Consider the following 21,170-nt stretch of genomic DNA (forward strand, 5'->3'; position numbering starts at 1 on the left):
CTAAACGGTTATAATCTGAATGCAAGATATCTCCATTGAAAGTATTCTTAACTGTAGCAGAGCGCTCAGAGCCATGCGAAAACCAAATATCCCCCCAAAGTTACCCCATTGTGATCTCAAAGTTGGTATCAGCAGATGTGGAATGAGACTTTACATTTACAATTCTGTCTTAACCCCCTGGCAATAAGAGAAACTATAGATAAAGACAAGGTTAATAATGAACAAGAGAAAAAATTAAAGAGTGGTCACCAGCCAGTTAGCTAGAAGCGTATCACCAGGTAGGGGGGCCGAGTTCTGCATCATTTAAATACATTTGCAGTAAAATTGGTACAAGAATATGATAAACCAAACAAAAATATATACATAGCATTTTTGGCCTGCTGTCTTGGCCTTTACATTGGCCTATAAAAGCCTATCAAAAAAGGTGTTAGCATTGGCTTTGTAAATTAAAGAACAATCTAAATAGCAAAAAATAGTTTATCCCATTATGTATATAGTAAAGGAATTTTCATTAGCACAGCTTCTTTTGATCTTCATGGGATGCATAGATACTTCTGACATATTGTGGCTGAAAAAGGTACATAATCCTTCTAAATATGAAAAGTAAATAATTAAGAAACAATAAATGTTAAAATTCTGGGATTGAGGCCCTAGGACCAATCTTGAGAACCACTGCCCTAGAGACAGGAAATTCCAAGATCATACATTCTCTAGAAAGAGGAGAACAATCCTTGTACATTGTTTATTTTATCCGTTGCTGTGACAATGCCTGGGAGTGATCACTTACCCTTATCAACACCACCAACACGACCGAAACCTCTGCACCCCTCCCGCCTCCTCATCCACATAATCAGAGTTCAAAAGAATGAGTCTCTTTACACCTCTCTCATCTCAATTTGCAAGCCGCAACTGCAAGGTAACTTCCTTTTTTCTGCCAGCTTGCCTATTTGAATATATATTCATTATACAGTCCTGTGCAGAAATCTTAGGCACCCTAGACTTTATTATATATATGTTGCTATTTTGTGTGTGTGTTAGTATAACACATTTGAGATTTCCAAATATTCATTTTCCAAAAGATTTCATTTTACAGAGACATTTTTGTATTTAATTTAACATGCTTGGAACAACCTCCCTGCTGATTGTCTTATGGAACTGCAGGACAGCATAGGGTGGTCACAGAAATATTGATTTGATTCAGTTTTTAACTATTCTGTCAAATTACTAAAATGTAAAAGTGTATAGTACATTTATTTAGGACCTTTCATTGAATTATTTTTGAAAGAATCCTATCTGTACAGAATGTTATACAGGTGCCAAATACTTTTTCACAGTACTGCATATGGATATTATATAAAGATATATTTTGTTATGGTTTTATGATGATAAGGAGATGGTGATGAAAGATTTATCTATTTATTTTCATTTATATTGTGAATAGGGTCATCTAGTAAGGTACTTCTTTAGCTGGGCTAGATGTATAAATTACACATCCATACAGTTTGCAGGTCTGTTAGATTCATTCAGTAAATAATTAGTTTGTGATAAAAAGTTATTTTACTTTGTGTGACAAGTGATTTTTATCATTATGTGATAAAATAAGAGATTTGACCTTGTGCTTTAACTTTCAAGCAATTTTTCAATCCATTATCTACCTCTTAAATGTTGACTATAGTTGCATGTATTGAATAAAAAAAAGAGAGGATTATTTAAGGTCAATTAAGAGGACCTTAGTCATAAAAACAAAATCCATTTATTCACTCATATATTCAAACAAAAGAAAGACTATTGCAATCCAATCCTACAGTGCATACAATAGAAAACCCCACTATAGAACCTGTATTTCCAGTCTTAAAAGAAAAACGGTCCGTAAGTCTCTTTACATAGTAGAATTGTGTTTACTTGTTTACGTTTGTAAACGTATGTAATTGTCTTAACACATCTTGTGACTAAAAGGTTTCAAGTTTCATGCTAGCAAGTCTTGGATGCTAGCCAGGGAGAAGTAACAGAAGAGAGGGGAGGTACGGAAGTAACGACCCATGGAGGGACAAAAGTAGCACTATTACTTTCCTCCCACAATATTTTACAATGACTTATAAAGCATTTTGTTTTGTACATTTACAGAAAATTCTAAGAATTAGAATTAGGAAGACACAGCAAGGTCTCTTTTCAACAGAGACACTCACCGAGCACTTTATTATGTATTTATTAGACTTCTACTGCTGTAGCCTATCCACTTACAGTTATGATGTGTTATGCATTCAGAGAGGCTCTTCTGCATAACATTAGAAAGTTAAGATTTGTGCATTACTGCCACCTACTGAATGCTTTACATTATCACTATTTATTTTATATATACATTTATACATTCGGGAACGGCCCCTCTCTATCTCTCCGAGATCCTGCACCGCCACACCCCCTCCAGATCCCTTAGATCAGCAGACCAGCTACTGTTGGTGGTGCCCAGAACTAGGCTGAAAACTAGGGGAGACAGAGCTTTCGCGGCTGCTGCACCCAAGTTGTGGAATAGCCTCCCCCTCCACGTACGGGCCGCTCAGACCCTAGAGGTTTTTAAATCCCTTTTGAAAACCCACCTGTTCTCCCTGGCCTTCCCCCCCACGTAGCCATCCTTCTTCACTACCTTGTCCTTGTTCGGTCCCTGGCTTCTGTTGTTTTACTGTTTATTGTTTTTAATTGCTTTTAGCCCTTTTATTCTCTCCCCTTTTTTAATTATTATCATATATTGTTTTATGTTGTATTCTATTTGGTACTGCTGCACTTTTATCTGCATTTATGCTCCTTATTTTTATTTTCCTAAATCTGTAAAGCACTTTGGTTTCAGCTGTTGCTGCATGTAAATGTGCTATACAAATAAAGTTGACTTGACTTGACTTGACTTATACACTCAGTGAGCACATTATTAGATATTTATTAGACTTATTTTTAGACTTAATTTTAAGTCTTCTGCTGCTGTAGCCTATCCATTTAGATGTTTGATGCACTGTGTGTTCAGAGATGCTCTTCTGCCTACCACTGTTGTAATGTGTGGTTATTTGCATTACTGTTACCTTCCTGTCAGCTTTGACCAGTCTCGCTATTCTCCTCCGACGTCTCTCATTAACACGGTGTTTCTGTCTGCAGGACTACTGCTCACTGGATTTTTATTTTTTTTATTTTTTTGCACCATTCTTTGCAAACTTTCCACCAATCATTCCACGGTCAAAGTCACTTAGATCAAATTTTTTTTTCCTCATACTGATGGTTGATGTGAAGATTAACTGAAGCTCCTGTGTACATATCTACATGATTGTATGCATTGCACTGCAGCCGCACAATTGGCTGATTAGATAATCGCATGAAAAAGTAGGAGTAATAACGTAAAGTACTCGGTGAGAGTAAATGTCCTTGATAATTAGTTTTTGTGTGGTGCCTTTTACGCATTATGAGTGCAGTCAACTGCACCGATTACATTTGGGAAAGCGGACGCCGCTGCAAATTGCGCTTTGATGTTGGCCTGTTCACCCGCAGTGTCGGGAAACTGTATGTATTGCAGGGTCATTCCAAGTATGCCATCCCATACGGATGGCATTATGACGCTTAATGAGGGTTGTGAAATCCCCAACCTGTCCGCCAATTCCCTTTGGAATGTGCCGGTTGCCAGAAAGCCAATAAGCCAGTTATCATCATGCCCTGCATACTGCACTGGATACTGTTGTTCCTGTCAAGGTAAGGAAAGCCACCTTGTTCCATAGAAAAATTAGGCGATTAATGGATTAATTTTTTTTAAATCACATGCAGATCACAATATCCTCAGAGATAAATTAACAATTTACAATAAGGCAATCCAAACCTCGACACAAGAGTATTTATCCAATCTAAAAATCCCATGATTATTTACATTATGGTTGATGAGTAGCTTTGAAAAGTGGTAACAGAACCAAAGTTGCCCCCCTTGACCCCATCCCCACGCCTTTTTTCATTTTTAAATTTGTATCTGAGGAGGTCCTCGAGGTGTCTTCCCTAGTGTGGTTAATGCAGTGGATGGGCAATTTTAGACCAATATCTAGTCTTCCCCTTTTAAGCAAAACTTTTAGAGAATTTTAGAGATCTGAACTTTGACTCTCATATCAGTAATGTCACAAAATAGTGTAATACAGAGAGACTAATGCACGCTTTTATTACTTATTATGGCTGGACTACTGTAATGCTCCCCTATCTGGTCATCCCAAAAAAGTATCAACCAATTACAACTAATTCAGAACTGTTCCCCGAGTGCTGACAAGGACCAGAAGGAGAGCACATATTACACTGATTCTGTCAGATTTCAGAAGAACAGGACCCAGTAGCAAGACCACAAAGTAATGTTGAGAGTATTTATTGTAAACCTCGGAGCAGAGTATACAGGCGAGGGTCGAAAGCCAGCAAACAGAATCAGCAAGGAAATGGCAGTTTGTATGGAAGTGTCCTGGAAATGACAATTAGGCATGGGGAAACGATCAGGAAGTGGGAGACAGGTGAGACGAATGATAGAGAATGAATGAACTGATAGACAGACGATGCTGTGCACAGAGGGTAACAATACATGAAAACACTAACCACTTATACAAAACTAGACAACGAAAAACACAGAACCTGACAGATTCTAAAGTCCATACACTGGTTACCAGTTAGTTACCAGGCCTTGCACCAGACTGGTATTCTTCTAAACCAGGAAGGCTCAGATCATTTCAGAGTAACCATTCTCAGAATCAGAATGGTCCCAAAAAACAGGGCAGCCGGAAATCTTGATTTTTAATCATAAGCTCAAAACTTACCTTTTTATTCTTTTATTTAGGATGCCTTTGTTTTAATTTCTTTTTTTTTATTGTTTCCCTTTTATTGTTTATTGTTAATTTTCATTTTATTGTTTTTTTTTTTTTATGTTTTATCATTTTAGGTTTAGGATTTTAATACCAGGTAATATTTTCATTAAAGACATAAGTACTATGAAACAGGTTGTAAAACATTTCTGAATATTTCTGAACCCAAGTCACTCCTCTGTCTGTGTGCTTCACTATTTGGGTGGTTTTGGTAGTTTCCAGGTTTTCAACATTTCTTCCGGCCTCGCATTCCTTACTTCCGGCTTCTTTCGCTAGTTAATATTGTAAAGCACTATTCTTACTAAGAACTACTAATTTAGATATGTACAGTACATGTACAGTACTAATTATATTAATTTTATATATTAATTAATTTATATTAATACACTTACTGTCTGTCTAACTAATAAACTAACAGTCACTTAATTTGGTTAGTTTACATTTAATCGCGTAACTCACTAACATTATCTCCTATTTTCCATGCTGTTCTATAGCTCCGCCTTCCTATGCTATCCCTGATTACTTGCTTAGTTTCCTGTTTCTTATTATCACCACGTTTCCAACTAGCTCCGTGAAGCTAGCCACAATTAGACTTCCTGTACAGAACTTCCAGTCTCAACTTCTTGTCAAAATAAATACTGCTGGGTAATGTTAAATAAGAACATAGTTACCGCGTTTTCTGTGCTTTCTCACATAATTACGATTATTTAAATTTCTTACACAACTTATAAAAGTCAGAAAGCAACTAGCTTGCTATTTGACCAGGTACTATGATGTAGACCAGCTTGAAACTGTCAGTTCAGTATACCTGCTTACGGTTTGAAAGAAATGTTACCAAATGAAAAGGGGCATACATTAAATCTATGTATAATATCTATATTATCTAAAATCATGTTCCCAGAAATTGTTGCTGTATTTACAGTGTGGTATGGGCATGCAATGCCATTGACTGTCAATTCACGAGCAGCTCATTCGCATAGCTGATAACTCAAAAAGTATAAATTGTTACCAAATGAAAGGGGGTATACATTTACTATAGACCCATATCTTTAATACTGTACAGTAATTCAATACAGTAAACAGAAATCATGTTCCGAGCAATTGTTGCTGTGTTTCCATTGTGGGGTGGCCATACGTTGCTATGGACTGTCAGTTGCCACCCAGCTCATTTGCATGAGCTGCTCATGAATTCACAGTCAATAGCAATGCATTCCCAATACCACACTGGAAACACAGCAACAATTGCTCGGAACATGATTTAACAGAAAATACTGAAGAATATTAAAGATATCTATAGAGTAAATGTATACCCACTTTCATTTGATGACAATTTAATTTAAGTTATTTAAGTTATGAGCTATGCAAATAAGCTGGTTGGCAATTGACAGTCTATGTGAGACGGGTGCGTGGGGGTTGGACCCAAAATGCACGACTCAGAAACAATAATGGAATAAAGTCCCGTCAGGGCTTTATTTGGGACGAATCCCAGGAGCGTAGTCACAACAAGCAAAGTCCATAAACGTAGATCCAGCCAAACAAACGATAAACAAACAAAAAGCACGGTGCCGAGGGAAGAGGCAAACTCGTAGTCGGTAAACGTGCAGGGACGTCCGGTAGCAGGAGAGCTGTCAGCGGGGCAGATGTACAGGCGGACGGCAGGCAGAGTCGTAGTCGAGGGCGATGCGGAAGTCGAAACCATAAAACAATCAGCGAGGCAAAAGTACAAAGACGGTAGGCGAGGACGTGGTCAAAAACAAACAATGGTCAACGAAACCGAAATCAATAACGATAGTCGGTAAAACAGGCTTGGCTCTTAACGTGAATCAATCAGCAACTAATGCTCAAGAGTTGCGTAGTAAAACTAGAGGCAGACAATTTCGCGAAGAACAGTTGCGCGACTGGGCTATAAATGCGGGTGTAGACAGGTGTAGACAATTAGTTAGAGCGTAGCAAGGAAATGGAAAACAGGTGCGATGGATGAGTTTAACAAGGAGATTAGTAATCGTTAGTAATAAACCTATCCTGCCCTAGCATGAGTAAATTAGTAAATGACATGCACGAGAAACGTAAGGTAACATGAACACATGATTAGTTTTGTTAGTTTCTACCCAATCCTGATCTAGCGTTAGTCGTTTTAGTAAATAGACAAATGGAAACAATTAGGGAGTGAATGACAGAAGGAGCGAGAGAGAAAAGGCGGAACGCAAGGTTTGCGGAAAGACATGTAAAAGTGTATGCATAAACAACGACCAGTTAACGTAACAATAAACATAAATCAAAACATAATACAAAACGAAACTAAGACAATAACCATTCAACATAACAAGGTAATATAATCGTAACGAAACATAACTAGACATGACGAGAAAATAAATCCTAACAAGAAATAAACTAAACAACATGACGAACCTAGACTAACATAATACATGATAAGACACTACGTGACTAAGACAACATGAATAAACATAAAACATGGCGAGACAGACCTGAAACGTGACACTATGGCAATGCATGCCCATACCACACCTGACAGACAGCAACAATTGCTGTGAACATGGTTTCACAGAAAAAAAGTGTATAATATTAAAGATATGGGTCTATAGCTCAAACGTATACCCCCTTTTACTTGGTAACAATGTATAGTTTTTTAGTAATTAGCTATGCAAATGAGCTGGTTGTGAACTGACAGTGTATAACAATGCATGTTTTGGCCACACGTGCAGCAACAACTGGTGGCAAACAGCTTTTTATCGAAATTAGTGAACAATTTTATATTCTCTGCAAATACATCACAATTATATCCAACTGTATTAATTTAAAAAAGAAAAACAACAAAATTACAGTTCAAAATCATTTTATTCACCAAATATTCACCGTATGTTTTCATGTTGGTCTATGTGTACCCAGTTCGCGTTTTTGTTTCCCCCTTGTTATTGTATTATTGCCCGTCATTTTCTTCACCTGTTGTTTAATTGTTTAGCCCTCCTCACTCCCTTGTCAGAACTTTGATCATCATTGCAGTTGCCAATTCCTAGTAAGCCTGTTTTGCATGAAATTCCTGAGACACACCTTTGCCCTTTTGATTGGTCGTTTTGGTTTGGTTTTGATCTTCGCTTTGTGTTTTCGACTTCCCACTTGCTTTACCCCTTTGTACTTTTGCATTTCTGCCTTCTGGATTTTTTGTCTTTGGACTGTTTATTTACCATTCTTTTTGCAACTCGATTTGGCACTGTGTTTTTGGGATTACCTGTTCTCAGAAACTGCTGATCTCCTGGGATTTTTACGCACACTAGTCTCTAGAGTTAGCAAAGAATGGTGCAAAAAAATTAAACCCAGTGAGCAGCAGTTCTGCAAACAGAAATGTTTTGTTAATGACAGACATCAGAGGAGAATGGCCAGACTGATCAAAGCTGACAGGAAGGTGACAGGAACGCAAATAGCCACAGTGTTATGCAGAAGAGCATCTGAGAACACAACACATCATAACTCTAAGTGGATAGGTTACACCTAAAAGTCTAAAAAATAAGTCTAATAAATACCTAATGCAGTAAGGTATTTATTTTAAATTGTTGGATATGCAATGCAGAGGCGACACTGGCTCTGGCGGCAAGAGCAGTTGTTTGGCAGTCGGAGGGTTGCCGGTTCCATCCCGCCCTGGGAGAACCATTATGGTCAGGGAACAGGGGAAGGGTAGAGAGAGAATTAGCAGAGAGAGAGGGGCGACATTGGCTCAGGCAGTAAGAGCAGTTGTCTGGCAGTCGGAGGGTTGCCAGTTCGATCCGCCCCCCCCCCCCCGGTTATGTCGAAGTGTCCCTGAGCAAGACAGAGCTTGCCTGCCATGCAAGGCAGCTGGTTGGTGCCTTGCATGGCAGGCAATCACCGTTGGTGTGAGTGTGTGTATGAATGGGTGAATGAGAAGCATCAATTGTACAGCGCTACGGATTAAGGTGTGATATAAATTCCAACCATTTATCAAAATATAAACAGCAGCTGCTAAGCACACAGTGTGGTTATGTGGTATAGGATGAAGCTGGCCGGTATCTGCTGATGTGCCAAAAACGTACTTGCCAAATACTAAAGCAAAAGGAAGTAACTGCCAATTTGGTCAAATTTGAGTTATTGTCATTTTTGATACAGTAAAGACAGGCTTTATCATGTGGATGAATATCCTAGCTCTACTGTGTTGTTTTTTTTGGTAAAACAAGGCGTTACTAGTAACTGCAAAAAGTAGCGGGGAAACTGCAGTTATGGTGTTTTGTCTTAGCTTCCCCGCATTACGGACCGCAGTTACTGTGTTTAAGCTTACTATTGTATCTCGTTCTATCACTGAACTGTCACTGAACCCAACCTGTCACTGAACATAACACACACATATCTTTGTAAAGTATCACAATGGCACAGTATTCCCGGGGGAAAATGATGGTCGAACTTGCCCTGAAAAGACATGACCCAGACACAGCTACAAACTGATTTGATTGCTACTATGTTATACCTTATATAAGGGATATAAGTTACTACGCACATTAAATTAATTCAATTACATTTATTCACTCTTACTGTCATGGTGGGAGGTTATTCCCGTGATGACCGCTAGAGGGCCTAGGATCATTGTTATCACCTGTTCCTCATTTGCATTAGGGGAATGACCTCCCAGCAGAGTATTTAAGGCCATTTTGTATGAGCCTCAGTGCTTTTGTGTTACTGTTCGCTCTAACACCAAGCCGGTAAATGCACACGGTAGACTCGAGGTTTGAGTCAGGTACTGTGCAGGTGTGTGTTCACTTAACCAAACTTACAAACAGTTATTCTAAAAGGTAGGAAGGTGTTTGGTGTGGTTTTACCGACACCTTCCCAAAGGGTTTATTTTAATTTTTTATTTTTGGGCTCGTGTGAGCCGGCGGTAGAGGGACGTTGTCCCCGGTAAATGTATTTTGGTTTGTGTTTATTCCTGAGCTGCGCCTCATGGTTTTTGTTTAGCCTACGCTGTTTTTGTCTAGGTTGTATTTTTATTTCATTGCCCCTGATTGGGCACTCTCTGTGCTGGTTATTCAGTACAGTTACTGGTCTGTACACTCGCCCTGTTTTCTAAGGGTCGTTTTATTTTCTTCAGCCATTTTGGGCTCCTTTTCTGTTTCCCAATTAAGAATCGCCTTCGGGTTTGTTTTTGTTTCTCCCCCCTGTTACGGGAGTTATTCTCATTTTTTGTCCCACTTATCCCTGTACTCTGCCCCTGGGATCTAGGAGGGGTTTTATTCAGTCGCACTTGGTCCTCCGCTCAAACCCCACCCTGATACTTACAGTATATTCAAACAAAAGAAAGAAGCCATCACATTCAATGCTATCTTACATGCGATGGAAAACCCTGCTCTAGAACCTGTATTTCCTGTCTTAAACCCTTCTCTTACAGTAATAGAAAAATTCATGTCCAGTAAGTAGACACTGAAAGTGAATTCCCAACATGAAGCTAGACATTCATTTTTTGCTCTCGACACAAATCATGTTATTATCCAAATATGATAAATATAAGAACAATAACAATAAATGGCTATCGCAGTACCACTGAAGATAAGAAATGAAATCATGTTATTTTCAATTAAAAGCGTGTGCAATTACTTTTTTTAAATGTACCTTTACATTGGTAACCTCATCACACTCTTTCTTACATTTATTGGGCACAACACATCACAATGGAATAAATTTCATACCAAATGAAAGAATGAGGCCTCAGGCACATATTGTGTATTCATTCCATCTTCACATCTTACTTCAGTACAGAATTATGAACAGTTAAGTACAGGGTTTGCACTTGTGACAATTTGCCCCATCAGTGGGTACGAGATCACTCTGTGGGGTAAGTTGTCACATCGGATTTTTCAACAAATAAGAACACAACTAAGTCATTGAGATTTATTTTTATTTAAAATTCAAAACCAAATATAACCGAAGGACCAGTGGGGCTGGATCTAGCAGGTGCTTTGCCCCTAAATACAATTGCTGTGTACCCCATTATTGCCTACTGTATATATTCTCTTTATTATCACATTCAGTGCTCTTAAAGGCAAACATTTTAAAACAGTAATGGGATTGCTCTGAGCATTTGGTTGCAGAATGTTGTTGGTATGGTGACTGAGGGGGATATCATGTGTAGTGTTTTTACTCAGGCCAATTATGTACTTTACTGGATCGGAAATTGTGAGGCTCTGTAGAGATGCAGTGCTCTGTGATTGTGAAGTTCTGAGGTTCTGTGATTGTGAGGTAGTGCTTCTGTTGTGATGTGGTTCTGTGATTATGAGGTTCTGTGGTTTGGTAGTGATGTTTTCTGTGATTGTGAGGTTATGTGGTTATGTAGTGATGTGGTTGTGTTGTTCTATGGCAGCACACTGATGGGCTGGACTCTGCATGTACTCCTGCTGGGCCTGCTGCTGCCAGGGTTGCAGGCCTTTAAGCCTTTACTGGGAAACTCCATCACCCACCGGGAGATAACGGAGATGGCCATCCTGCGCAAAACCACAGAGGTCTGCCGAGCATTGGCCATCGCCGAGGGGAGAGATTTCCCCATTCCTGTAAGCGACTACTAGCTATGTTATCAGAAATTATAGCATTTCGTTGCTAGATTAACATTGATTAGCTTGTGCTATTTCAATGCATGTTGTTTTTAAAAGGCTTTTTCTCTCGGAAACAGACCGGTGGAAGACTGTCTGCATCTATAGTGCAGAGAGCCTGCTCACCCAACGACGGCTCCCTGTGGTCCACAGTCAAATTCAAGGCCTCCATCATAACAATGTACTTGAGCAATGCAGCCGTGGATGTCATTTACCTTATGAGTGCTCGGTACCACTTTGATAGGGAGGAATTCACGGAAGGCCGGGCCCTCATCACAGATGGCATGGTCAGCATAAAGGCCAATGTCCGGCAGGAGAATTTTATCTCAGCAAGATTTACTCTGGGGAAGATCTGCCACACCCTGCAGGTGAGAGGCAGGTGTGTGAGTGTGTGCATGTGAGTGAGAGATATGCTGTAAAGATGAGAACACTGTGTGTGTCCTCTCCCTTTGCAGGATTTCTACAGTCACAGTAACTGGATTGAACTGGGAAAAAAGCATCCAAACACCAACCTGATCCAACCAGATGAAAGCATCGGAAACATAGCAGGTACAGAGGGAGATGGGAGAGGGAGAAATACTTGACTTTGATGCCGCTTTATTGAAACATAAGATAAAAAATAACATACAAAAACCCTTTAGTACACCCAGTATCAAAAGCACAAACTTCAAAAGTGTTTCATCTCCCCTTGTTATTGTATCATTGTTTAGCAGACCTTTCTCCTTTCTCCCCGCTTAGGTTATCACCTTCCCTCATGTATTTAAACCTCAGTCTCTGCAGTGTTCCCTGTCAGAATGTTGATCATAATTCAGAAGCGAGTTACCTGTATGCCTGTTTTATTGTCTGCCCTTCTGATTATTTGGTTTTGGATTATTCGCTACAACTTCGACTTTGATTTTTCCCTCAGCCCTCCTGACCTCTGTTTTCTGATTTACTGGATATCGACCTCTGCTTGTTTTTTCGATGTTTCTTTTGCTTTTTGTTTGGCTGTCACATGATCTCTCGGCTTTGAACTTGGACTGAATGAAAGATGATTTTTGGAATATACTCTGGTCTGCTTTTGGGTCTTCAGTACCGTACATAACAAAAAGGGGAAAAAAGAAAAGACACAAAATAGTACCCAGTTTAGTGACCCTTGCCCGGAGCAGAGCAGTCTGCTTTCTGATGGACTGCAGCATCCTCACCGGCAGCAGCGGGTTATGTAGAAGTGGCTCCTGCAGGACCCACCCCTCTGGGCAGGTGATGCTCCGCTTGACAGTAAAGGTCTGAAACCACACCCTCAAAACTGAATTATAAATAGACATGAGTGCTGAAAAGTCCACCACCTAGTGGTCATAGCCCGACGCTGCAGCCCTTCTGCAGGAGAGTTCAGGCCAGTGCACAGGCAGACACTGCGGGTGGTGAGCTCTGCAGTACCCCCGGAAGGTAGAACCCAGTGAGCCTACTCCTAAGCCTACATAGCAATGGCTCTATGGCCAAACAATACAACTGACCTGACATGGTGCAGCCCTGCTTAATGCCCCTCCCAAATAGGCCAGCTCAAAGCCTTTGACAGAATCATATAATGGGTGCATAATTGCCAGTTCTTAAGCAGCGGCAAATCAGGCTGGGGCTCATTTCACGAAAGCGATTTTGCAAGGTTTTACACTCGCAGATCTCTATCTCATCAAAACGCGTTTCACTTGCGTTTCATTTGTCACTTGTGAATCGCAAATAAAGCTGCAACAACTACATACCTCTCTCAATTTTATCCCTCACAAATATGTGATTTCTTCTGATAGTGGAGATGGGCTGCAGAGACAGGCTCCACAAAGAATATAATTTATTCTAAGATCTGCATCCTAAAGTGGTAGGCTATACTTTAATTATTTTTAAACCATTTACTTCTGGAAAGTACAAAAAGTGCATTTTAAACAGCCTCTACTCTGTGGGATTTTGTTCAGAAAAAGTGCTTTAAGCATATTTTTCCAAACATATTTTTTGTAAGGATTGACAGCTCAGAGCAACCGTTTTCTTGGGGTTTTCAGGCACTGGAGTAAGCACCTTGTGTCCAGATGCGTTCGTAAAGCGCCAACGTATTGTAAAAACTTAATTCAGTTATCCGAGCCCAACACAGCAGTGAAGTTGTTACGTTCAGTCAGAGACCCAAGTGCAGACCGAGGGATAATCAGAAACGTGGTTTATTCAGTCCAGAGTCAAAGCCACTAGATCCAACACACAACAGTTCCAAATCGAGTAGCCAAAAGAATAGTAATAAACAGTCCAGGATCAAAAACCAAAAATCAGAAGTGCGACAGTACAAAAAGGATAAAGCAAGCGGGAAGTCGAAAATACAAAACAAACTTGAAAAACCAAAACTCAGAAGACAACAAAACAAAAGGGCAAAGGCAAACTTGAGGTTGGCCAAAGGTGTGTCTCAGGAATCTCATACAAAACAGGCATACTAGGAATCGGCAACTGCAACGATGTTCAATGTTCTGACAAGGGTTCTATCAAAGACTGGGATTTAAATACATGAGGAGGGCTAAACAATTAAACAACAGGTGAGGAACATGACAGGCAATAATACAATAACAAGGGGGAAACCAAAACGCGAACTGGGTACACATAGACCAACACATAAAACATATGGCTCTGGATTAGTGGACATTTGCATAGAGTAGAAGACGTAGTGATAGTGAGAGGCAGGTATGAACACTTCGCTGAAACTAAGCAAGTAATCAGTGATAGAATAGGGAGGCGGAGTTACAGGACAGAATTGAATACGTTTGTAAGTTAGTTACGTGCTTAAATCTAAATTACCTCAAACTAGTGACTGCTAGTTAATTAGTTAGACAGACAGTAAGTGTGGTAATATAATTAGTACTGTACAATATCTATATTAGTGGTTATTAGTAAGTATAGTGCTATACAACATTAACTAGCGAGAAAGCAGGAAGTAAGGAATGCGAGACTGGGAAGGAACTGTTGAAACCTGGAAATTACCGAAACCACCAAATAGTGCAGCACGCAGACAGGGGAATGACTCGGAAACATTCGGACACAGACATAACAGGGGAATCACGAATGCAATGAATAGTAATGTATAAATAAACACAAGCCCAGGTAAGATATGAAAAATAATAAATTACAAGAATTACGATAATAAACTAACCGACAGATAACAGGAACATAACAGAAGTCAAGTTTCGGACTACTTGGTCTCTCAAAAGTCCTTTGTCCAATTGGTAGTTTCCCATCAATGCACTGACTAAGACGTACACACATTTATGTGTAAAAATGGGTAGACTAGAAATCAGGAGAAATCGGCATCACAAAGGTTGTAGCCTATGTGATAATAGAATTTCTATGTACAAGTAATTTTTTGTTGAAGTATACAATGGCAAAATGGAAATTCTTCCAGATAAATTTTCCTTTCAAACGGTATATCCTGTTATCATACTGATAAAAGCAAATGAAAGAAAATTCAGATTGTGCCCTGATAAAAGTAAATGAAAGCAAAAAAAAAGCCTTACCAGCCCAGCCCTAAGGGGTTAACAATCCACACCCTTGTTTAACTTTTGTCACTCCGAATACTGAATACAAGTGCATCAACTGTTAAAACCCTTCACTTATCCAACATGTAAAATAAATGTATTTGATTTAATTTATCATTTTTATCAAAGACATCAATTATCAAATACATTTCAGAATTCCTTCATAGGCAGAGCAACCTGTCGGTCAACGTGTATCAAAATGCACAACTCACAAGGACATTAATATTAAGATTTTAAGTCTAAAGATGGGGGTGAACTATCTTAAACTAAGAATATTATAGACATCGACAGTCACAAAAGGAAATAATGAAAGAAAGTGCTAATCCCCAGCGTATATGTCCCAAAAGTCCCAAAATACTTAAAGGAAAGCCCAAAGACCCGAAAGTAGCCGAATCTTCCTGAAATCACTGATGAAAATGTATAAATTGCCAGAGCAGCTGTGAGACAGAATCCTCACACCAACAGCAAATATCACCCCCCAAAAAGTGTCCACTCTCGACTCCCTGAAAGTGACATTGTGAATAAGCCTAGTGTGGGAGAAAAATATAATGTAGTACAATGTAACCTAGGATATATGTATCCAGATATGTACAATGCATATAGTTAGAAAACTGCTTAAAAGAATATTGTGCTTGTGACAGATAACCAGCAAAAATGTAAGGGAGGGGTGAGTGCTCTGCCACAGCTTACGTCATATGGGCATATGTGCAGGGGATAAAGCAGAACACGCTTCCATTGTTGGGTGTGCTCATGTGCTTGTTATGATAAAAAATAATGAGGAGGAATCGCACCCGAGGTCGGTTCCTCCTTACCCAGACTAAGGAGGAACCACGGATGATAAATATAACCTTGAAGATACTGTAGCAGTGGGCTAATTGCAACACAAATGTTATATGACTTAAGGAGCAGATGTGGGCCTAGGAGTACAACGTGTGGGAAAAATACTGAGACACTGTCTGAAGATGATTGGCTTTCACAGTAATGTATTCATGTGATAACTTAGGATGTGTAATGGCATAAGAATAGACACCCTGTCTGCTAAAATCCAGAGTGTTTTCTCACATTGGTGTGAGGCATTCTCTGTGCTTTGTTATAGGGTTAATAAAGCTTGTATTATTGAAACTCTCCTTGCTGTGAAAGAACTGGGTTCTTTTAAACGGGAAAGGTTGCTTGCAAGAAGTCTCTCCTAATTCAAAGGGAATTTTCCCCGACACTAGTCAAGTCACGGAAGGCCCGCATTTTATGTGCTTAAAAAGAGGAGGAGAGAACCGTGCCCTCAGCGGGGCACAGCTGGAAACTGGGAGAGACAGAACTGACTTTGCTGAACCTGGCAATCTATGTATTAAAGTTCCCGTATGTTGTGAGAACCAGGACTGAGCAGTATGATAGTGTCATAAAAAGATTCATGATTTTAGTCTCTTTCTAAGGAAACCCAACATGTATATTCTAAAAGGTGCACACGCTCAGTTATTGTATACCTCTAAAGACAGAGAAAGAGTTTCCTACAATAGAGGTGATACTTGTTGACAAATAATTGTTAAATACAGTCAGTTTCAAACTGCACCTTCAAGACACGTGTTCCATGTAACAAAGCCAAATCACACCCCATTGGTTTCTGCTCAAAACTGGAATTGCTTCTAAAAATGCAAATTTCAATTGTCAGGATTGAACAACCATTATCTGTTTTTTAATTTATTGACCTGTTCCATGTACCCCGACCTCTGCTTTTTGGATTATCCTTCTGTTCCTGATTTGATTTTGTGTTACCGGCTTTTGATTGGACTTTCTACTTACGATTCTTGGATCATGTTTTGTACTGTTGCCTATTTGGATTGCTTTACTATGTTTGGACTCTCATCGGTGACTTTGACAAAGTTTTGGATTACCATTGTTATACCTGCTAATTGGACCATTGCTTGTGACTACAAACTGTTTTGTCTCTGCCACACCAGTCTGCCAGTGTTTGACCATTGTCTGCTTGACCTAGCAGTTATTTAATAAAGACACTTATTCAGTTCATTTCTGGGTTGCGACTGGTTCCTCATTCCTGCTGCCTGACATTTGCAACATTTGTAGCTATTCTAAACCGGGAAGAGAACGCTGATGTGTGAGGGCCTTTAATAATATTGCATGAAACCACTATCCAACTTTAGTTTCTGTGTGTTGTTGTGTTCTGTAACCTATATCTAGTATTGGGCAAAGCTACTAGTACTAGTTTGCATAACTAAGTTATATTTTCCAGTAAACTGCAGTGTGTAACTATTTCAGTGAGGTAGAAATCAAGCAACAAGAATTTCATTTCTAGAACCGGCGCTATTTGTAATACTGAATGCTCCACTGCCTGCAGATAAAGACACCCCGACCTGCAGAAACTGCATTGGGGGAGACTGCAGGGACAACATCCTGCCTGAAATCATCAGTGAAGGGAAAATAACCTCTGGGTACTTCAGTATATTCTCATCCTCAAAACCTGCAGGTACTGTTGTCCAATATCACCCTTCAATCCTTCAGGTACTACAATCCTCTATCCAGTTGCAGCTGGTGGCCATTTACCTGGTTTGGGCACCCTGCGTGCACGCAGATACAGCCACTACTCAACTCCAACCTCTTTTTACAAAGAAAAGGCAAAACAATGCCAGTATTATAAACAAAAACGTTTATATGCACGTAACCTAGTTATATAGGCTTAATAAACTGTATAGGATTGATAAAATAATGAAAATAATGAGTGTCTGTTATCAGTGTCACAAGAAATAAGATCAAGGGGGGATATCTCAAATCAGTTTGTTGGATAAATACCTGGAACCCTTCCAAAACTGGAAGATGGACTGAAGTAGGCTAAAAACAGCTGTTCCGGTTATAGTCGATGAACTTATACAACGCAGTGATCCTGCTTTGTGATATTTACCCCCTGAACAGGAAATGAGCACAATGAAATTGAAACAACACAGGTAACGGAAATGGCTGATGAAATCGGCAAACATATCTACAAGCTAAAAAAAAAAACTTTCCTTTGCCTGGGATTCTGGTAGAACATCCTAGAATCGCAGTCGAACGCCCACTGTTGGAGACAAACTGCTAACAATCACCAATCACAGGCTCTTTTGGAATAGTGTATCTACAGCAAAAATGTGTGCCCCGCTGGCAGCAGCCAGCTCTATGGTAAAAATGTGTTATCTGAATAAGAAAGCACGCCCCTGCAATTGAACACCCATGAGGGCTGGAAGGAAGAGGCATGCCCAGCCAAAACTGACAGATATGAGAGAAATGGAAAAAAACGACTGACTGAAATATAAACAGGATGAATGAGCAAGTTTGCCAGATTTAACAATGCACTACGTCCTTATATATTTTAATATATTTAATATATTTTAGGGCGGTCTGTAGTGCAGTGGTTAAGGTAAATGACTGGGACAGGCAAGGTCGGTGGTTCTAATCCCGGTAACAATAAGATCCGCACAGCCATTGGGCCCTTGAGCAAGGCCCTTAACCCTGCATTGCTCCAGGGGAGGATTGTCTCCTGTTTAGTCTAATCAACTGTACGTCGCTCTGGATAAGAGCGTCTGCCAAATGCCAATAATGTAATGTAATAATTTTGGACCATCTGCTAAATAAAGGTAATGATGGATAACGTCAGCTGTGAATTAAACTACTAGCCTACATAGGCAGATGAGATGTTCCTTTTTTAGCGTTTGGATTCCCAATCCCAATATGTGGAAAGATGACTTTGCTTGCAACCACCACAGCCTCTATCAAACCTCGAGGTACTATAGTTCTCTATCAATCTCCAATCCTGCATGTACTATAGTCCTCTATCAATAATCCATTCTCTCTGGTGCAGGGAAGTGCAGTCATGGAGGGTTTATTGACCGCACTAGTCACCGAGAACCAATTGGTGGGATCAACAAGGATAACGATGGAGCAGATCATGGACACCTGCATCGCGCTGCCGCTGCGATGGCTGAGAACGCCACTATGGAGCTGTTGGAGGACATTCGGAGTGCCGGCGGGGAGAGCAACTTCCTCCAGTACCAGCTCAGCCTTTTACATATGCATTTACAGAGGGACGCTTCTGTATATCTGCACGTTTTCTGATGTGGCACATCTGCTGATGTCGAATGTGCTCTGTAGCAATGCTACGCTGCCTGAGGCTGTGCTGTAGCAGTGCTCATATTTTGTTGTGCTTAAGTGCTGATTAAACATAGCACAAGGTGCACCAATACTGGTATTTGGTCGATACAGCACCTAAGTTCACAGTATTGGCACTACAGTATTTACAGGTTCACAAGTATGAATAAGCCTATTGTATGTGCATAGGCCTGTTGTGTGTAGCCTGCATGCAATGTCAACAAACATGAGTATTAGCAGATGTGTACACTGTAATTATGTCAGTAGTGTGGCAGTTTTATTTTACAATTGGCAGAATTTGAAAAGACATGGACTAAAGTTTTCTTTCCGTCATATTGAACTGGTAGAATTTATGAGATTTATGTACATTTTATGTACATCCACCTGGCAGAAATCATACGTCAAGTCAGTTGTTCAGGAAATTCGCCGCTGATGCTTTTCAAATGTAGTCTCAGGAGAGTTTGATACCGGTTTAAGTATTTGTGTTTACGTGAGCTGCTGATTGGATTAGAGGAGGTAAAACACACGGATAATAGACAGGTAAATGTTTGTTTCATCGTTAATTGGACCTGTCATTTGAAGTTATGCGTTGACATGGTTGTTTTTCTTTTGCAGGCTAATTAGCCAGCTATGTCCTGGTATTCTGAAGTAGGCTGGTGAAAGTCGTAGTATGTTAGGTCATATCATGTTTGAAATTAGTCTGGCGCATGTTGCTATTTAGCTAGCTCCCGATAATTAATTACATATTCATATATAATGATAATAATATGATGAGCCATGAACACAAGTTACTTAATGAAGAATTTGAAGAGTCGCCATTCCGGCGAACATTGGAGATTTATTGATTGCGCAGCAGCTAAGCAGAGCCAGCCAGTGGCTAAACAACAGACTAGTCTATTGTATGCTACTCTATGAAAAACATTCTAGCTACTGCTCTTTTTATTAAATGGAAACACGTTGAAGTTGTGATTGGGGTTTAACAAGGTAATGCCATTTAACCCTCCCTGTGCCCTTTATTACAAATATTGGGTATCGGTACTCTGTATCAGCCAATACTTTTATTAAGTATTAGTATTAGTGCACCCCTAACAGAGTGTTGTTTTAGGGTCTTTGTTTGTCTTTGGTTTACTGTTTTCTTAGTATGCAATTACTTTTTTTTGTTAATGAGTTGCTCCCTCTCTCACACCCCCCCCTCCCTCTCCCTCTCCCTCTCCCTCTCCCTCTCTCTCTTATCCCCTCTGGTTCCCAGGCTCATGGGTATTACTCGTTCCTCTGTGCTATGTTTTGTGATTGACACCACGGGCAGCATGTCTGATGACATTGAGGCGGCAAAGAGGGTGGCATTTTCAATCATCGACAGTAAGAAAGGCACTCAGGATGAGCCATCCTCCTACATCCTGGTGCCCTTCAATGACCCAGGTGGGTCACCCAATCTTGGTTTCATGTTCAACATGTTCAACACAACATATGACCTTAATATTATCATATCGGTGACGGCACATTTTTGTATTCCTGAGAGTTCCTAAAACTGATTTTCTCAACTACTGTATATCACTCTGGATAAGAGCATCTGCTAAGTGATTTTGATATAATATCATTAAACATGCATGAAAAACTGCTACATCTAAGCCGGTGCACGTCAATCACCCTGCAACAGGGACCAGGGACACAGAGCAACAGACTGTCTCTGCTTCCACTGATGCGGTTCTTGATTTTCAAGAGAGATTTGTGTCTGTAATCGGGCAGAAGTACAAGAGTTCTGTCGGATGAACAAAACGTGTGAACCTGAGAAAGCAGAATTGTGCTCACCCTGCCGAGCAAAGCACCTTCTCCAAATAATAAAATGAGTAGTGCTAAGCAACGTGTGATCCCACTGATGTTGGACAGTTTTTCAGTGTCAGAATGGGAATGTACAAAGAAACAGCAAAAATGCATAAACTGCTCACAGTAGCTTGTAAGCTAAATAGCTAGCTAGCACGTTTGGCAGAACAACATGTAAGCCAGTCATAAGTAACATTTGGTCTCATGCGCTGGTCAGCTTGCTG

The 21,170-nt window shown here is 40.0% G+C and overlaps 1 pseudogene; it reads left to right on the top strand.

The window, feature by feature from the left end:
* The first annotated feature begins 1,292 nt into the window (after window positions 1–1,292).
* The window catches only part of LOC133132550 (von Willebrand factor A domain-containing protein 7-like), a 36,820-nt pseudogene continuing 16,942 nt past the window's right edge, over window positions 1,293–21,170 (top strand).

Source organism: Conger conger, chromosome 7, assembly GCF_963514075.1.
Source record: "Conger conger chromosome 7, fConCon1.1, whole genome shotgun sequence".
Lineage (NCBI taxonomy): Eukaryota > Metazoa > Chordata > Actinopteri > Anguilliformes > Congridae > Conger > Conger conger.